The sequence below is a fragment of the Macaca mulatta genome, chromosome 2, assembly GCF_049350105.2.
Source record: "Macaca mulatta isolate MMU2019108-1 chromosome 2, T2T-MMU8v2.0, whole genome shotgun sequence".
NCBI lineage: Eukaryota > Metazoa > Chordata > Mammalia > Primates > Cercopithecidae > Macaca > Macaca mulatta.
The window spans coordinates 2,200,697-2,205,956 of record NC_133407.1 but is presented as its reverse complement, the minus strand read 5'-3'; positions in this window follow the sequence as shown (position 1 = coordinate 2,205,956).

Sequence of the window (5,260 nt, the reverse complement as noted above, 5' to 3'; positions counted from 1 at the left end):
CGAGTAGCTGGGACCACAGGCGCCGCCACCTCGCCCGGCTAATTTTTTGTGTTTTTTGTAGAGACGGGGTTTCGCCGTGTTAGCCAGGATGGTCTCGATCTCCTGACCTTGTGATCCGCCCGTCTCGGCCTCCCAAAGTGCTGGGATTACAGGCTTGAGCCACCGCGCCCGGCCCACACTCTTTTAAAGAAGTTCTCCAAGGCTAGAAAGTTCTCCCACTCTAATTTGGGTAAAATATGAATATGTTTGCAACACACTGAGGCGTGCCGTCTTCCTCATGTACACCCATGGACTCCGTGGAAATCAGAGGGCTCCATCTTCGGGAGATTTGCTTTCGTAGTGCTGGCTGCATCCTTAGCACTCTGTGGTTCCCCGATACAAGTGCTGGAATCTCTCGGGCTCAGTATTACTAAATGAGTAGCCAGCTGCATCATGCAGGGACCCAGCAGGAACCAGATGGCACATTCAAACAAGGACAAGTCAGGAGGATTTATAAAGGGACGATTCACAAAGGGGTGGTGAGGGGAAGGCAAACCACAAAGGATAATGCAATTACACGAGCTGGTGAGGCAGAGCTGTTACCCATGCTAGGCCCAGAGAAGACAGCCAGGGCAGTGAGTGGTTCCCAGACATCCAAGGCAGAGATTCGTGTGCAAAGAGCTGCCCTGAGATGAGTGTGAGTTTGGTTGAGAGGTGCAGCCAGTTTGAGACATATCTACAGGGAGGAGTCAGGAGAATAAATACTCTCATCTCACTTTCTTCCTCCCCTCTAATTTTCCAAACCTCCCTCTTAGCCAAATACCACTGGAAGCCAAAGGCCAAGGGAGCCCATTGAGGCCAGCCTCCTGGGGCAGGGTGGAAAAGAGTGGGAAGTGGATCTGGAGGAGCAAATGGAAGCTTTCTGGCACATTAAATAAATAAAAAGTGACATGACCAGTGATACAAACCAAGGATTAGAGTTTGTCCAGTTGCTTGCAATTGGGGTCCTTTAAAAAAATCGGCATGTGCAGTGGCTCAGGCCTGGAATCCCAGCACTTTAGAAAAATCAGCCGGGCGCAGTGGCTGACGTCTGGAATCGCAGCACTGTGGGAGGCTGAGGTGGGCGGATCACGAGGTCAGGAGATCAAGACCATCCTAGCCAACATGGTGAAACCCCATCTTTACTAAAAATACAAAATTAGCCGGGTGTGGTGGCGCATGCTTGTAATCCCAGCTACTCAGGAGGCTGAGGCAGGAGAATCACTTGAACCCGGAAGGTGGAGGTTACAGTGAGCCGAGACTGCTCCATTGCACTCCAGCCTGGCAATAGAGCGAGACTCTGTCTTAAAAAGAGAGAGAGAGAGAGAGAGAAGGGAGGGAGGGAGGGAGGGAGGAAGGAAAGGAAAGGAAGGAAGGAAGGAAGGAAGGAAGGAAGGAAGGAAGGAAGGAAGGAAGGAAGGAAGGAAAGAAAGAAAGAAAGAAAGAAAGAAAGAAAGAAAGAAAGAAAGAAAGAAAGAAAGAAAGAAAGAAAGAAAGAAAGAAAGAAAGAAAGAAAGAAAGAAAGGAATCAATTGAAATTGATCCCTAACTTAAATGCCTCTAGAAAAACCTTCAGCTTTTGTTTTATGACTGGATTTCCAAAATCTAAGTTACTGTTACTCATGTTTACAGACCAGTCTCTGACATGATTTATCTGTGATTCTGAATATTCTCCTGTCTGAATATTCTGGCATGTGGCAATTGGGGATGGCCCCTACTTCCCACCCACTGAGGAAGAACCACGTGGTGCCCCACCTGGCTGAATGGGAGCTCTTACGCAGACCACCATTCTGGCCCCACCGGAGAACGCTGGTAGCAGGCTTTGTGGGTCCTTCCCTTGCCAGTACGCTGTCCTGTGGGTCCTTGTCCTGTGGGAGAAGCAGGGAAAGGGGACAGAATTTGCTGGGGGAACCATGGCTGAGGACTGGAGACAGAAAGCACCTTCCCTATGTAACTTTCCATATACTGAGAGAAACCTAGAAAATCATCCTTTTTTTTTTTTTTTTGAGACGGAATTTTGTCTTGTTGACCCGGCTGAACTGCAGTGGCACCATCTCGGCTCACTGCAACCTCCGCCTCCCAGGTTCAAGTGATTCTCCTGCCTCAGACTCCCGAGTAGCTGGGATTACAGGCACTCGCCACCACACCCAGCTAATTTTTGTGTTTTTAGCAGAGAAGGGGTTTCATCATATTGACCAGGCTGGTCTCGAACTCCTGACCTCAGGTGATCCACCCACCTCAGCCTCCCAAAGTGCTGGGATTAGAGGCGTGAGCCACCGCGCCCAGCGGGAAATCACCTTTGGATCCTTGTGATGGAAAACACTAGGAAGGAAAGCCCACAGCCTTCTAAAGTCACAGTCACAGGCAGGCTGGGGCTCCATTTGCCATCTTCCCGGGCTGGATCCTAAGAACAGAAAGAGTGGTCAGCTACATGGTGTGACTTGAGGGGCTTCAAAAGGCCTGCTGAACCCCAAACAATCTCCCCCACTGGCCTGAGATTCTGTCTGAAGTTTCCATCATTTGAGTCATTTCTTTGTGCTAAGAATTTCCTTCCAGAAGTTGCCTGCTAAAATGTACATGCTGGCCAGGCGCGGTGGCTCACGCTTGTAATCCCAACACTTTGGGACGCCATGGTGGGCGGATCACCCTGAGGCCAGGAGTTCAAGACCAGCCTGGCCAACATGGTGAAACCCAATCTCTACTAAAAATACAAAAATTAACTGGGAGTGGTGGTGGGCACCTGTAATCCCAGCTATTCAGGAGGCTGAGGCAGGAGAATCGCTAGAACCTGGGAGGTGGAGGTTGCAGTGAGCAGAGATCTTGCCACTGCACTCCAGCCTGGGTGACAAAGCGAGACTCAGGCTAACAAATAAATAAATGAATAAAATGTACATGCAGCCATAGAAGGATATGGGACTTACTTTTCATTCATTTTGTTTGCTCAACATCTTACTTCCCTTCTTAGGTTTCAAGAACTCTGCCCCCTCATGAGAATTTGGAGGACACGGAGCCTATCTTCTGCCATAGACACCTCGCCAAGAGGTACAGCATGGCTGTGCCAGTCCTTCTTGTACTCAAGGCAGGGGCACATGTCCCAGGGTCAGGAGCTGGTGACACAGCAGAATTTAGGGAGCGTTTATTTCAGCAGCGGGTGGCAGGGGTGGCTGCAGCCATGCTCCCACAGTTACTGCTTATGGCATGATTTGGGCTGCAGTCAGGAGTTTGAGACAAGCTGGTCCCAATTGCTACACGGCATCTTCTGTTCCTGCCTATTTTCCAAGCCTGTTCCTCAGCCTTCCCGAGAGTCCAGAGCTTACCAATATTCTCTTACTAAATGCGTAAGCTGCTGAAATCAGACAGAACCGTCTTCAGTTGCATGAGACTAAGAACACTGATTGATACAAGAGGTGACACATGCCGGGCGCGGTGGCTCAAGCCTGTAATCCCAGCACTTTGGGAGGCCGAGATGGGCGGATCACGAGGTCAGGAGATCGAGACCATCCTGGCTAACACGGTGAAACCCCGTCTCTACTAAAAAAATACAAAAAACTAGCCGGGCGAGGTGGCGGGCGCCTGTAGTCCCAGCTACTCGGGAGGCTGAGGCAGGAGAATGGCGTAAACCCGGGAGGCGGAGCTTGCAGTGAGCTGAGATCCGGCCATTGCACTCCAGCCTGGACGACAGAGCAAGACTCGGTCTCAAAAAAAAAAAAAAAAAAAAGAGGTGACACATTGACTCAAGAGTGCACCAGCCACAGGTAGGTACATTTGTCTAATTTAACTAATTGTCACATCACGAAACAGCAGGACCCCAGGGAAGGTTTTTGTTGATGGGGAGAGGAAATCAGGAGAGTCTGGTCTGGTGGTGCGTTGGCTGATGGGACTTGCCCGGAAGGCTTCAAGGTAATCTGAGAGGCATCGCCGGCACTAGGCTGGGCGCAGTGCAGGAGGGAAAGGTGGGGTCATAATAAGGGTAAATCCTAACAGGACCTGCCGCTAATGCTGTTGAATGTGGGGCCTGAGACGGCCTTGTTCAAACCTCCATAGAGCATCCAAGGGAAGTTTCTGCTTTGTCAAAGACAGACCACTGATTTTATCTCTTCGGTTTGCCTAAACATTTCTGCTGACAGTCTGCATGGTAATAGCAGTTTGTGGGATTTCGAGCCTCTCTCCCTCCCCACCCCTCCCCCGTTACGTTTAATTCCTTTATGATTTAGTAAGCAGGGATTAAAAACTTTGAGGACAGTGTAAATTCTAAACTACTGAAGGACGGGGGCCATGTCTTTGTTCCTTTCTTTCAGAGAGGAGCACAAACATTGTTTGTCATTGAATAGCAGGAGAAGGGAAGCTGAGAGTCTAGTGAATACAGATACTGAACATCTGCTAAGAAGTTGTAAGCAATTTTTTGTGAAGAGTTAGGAGGGTTCACAAGCAGAATTCATTCCTTTCTGCTTCCTCGTTACTTCCCTTCAGAACGAGGACTGTCTCTGGCAGTCGGCTTACTGACTGGATAAACTCGGGGCCAGTTACTACTCTCTTAGTTTCTCCACGGAAGAGTCATGTCTATCTGCCAGAGACTCTGGGTATGAAGCCAGGGCACCTGGAGAGGGTCCAGCTAGAGGTCCATTATTTTATTTATTTATTTATTTATTTATTTATTTATTTATTTATTTTTGAGACAGAGTCTCGCTCCATCGCCCAGGCTGGAGTGCAGTGGTGTGATCTCGGTTCACTGCAACCTCTGCCTCCTGGGTTCAAGCAATTCTCCTGTCTCAGCCTCCCGAGTAGATGGGATTACAGGCACCGGCCACCACGCCCGGCTAATTTTTGTTATTTGTAATAGAGAGGGGATTTCACCACGTTGGCCAAGCTGGTCTTGAACTCTTGACCTCAGATGATCCACCCACCTCCGCCTCCCAAAGTGCTGGGATCGCAGGCCTGTTCTGACGGCAGTGGCCGGTCACACAGCAGGTGAGAGGCCACATCTTACCATCTTACGTCAGACCCTCCGGCTGTGTTTGAAATTCTTTGTTGTTGTTGTTGTTATTGTGCTATGGAATCCTTGCCTTGCTGCATCACCAGGGCACTGACTCACCATCTCCAGCACGCACTCTTGGAGTTTTTTCCAGTAGGTTGCATTGAATTGCGACCTTTTCGGCTCTGTGGAGGTCACCAAGGGGAGGACATTAAAAAATAATCCAAGGGAAACCACAAAGGAACATGAAACAAATACACACAAGCTGCA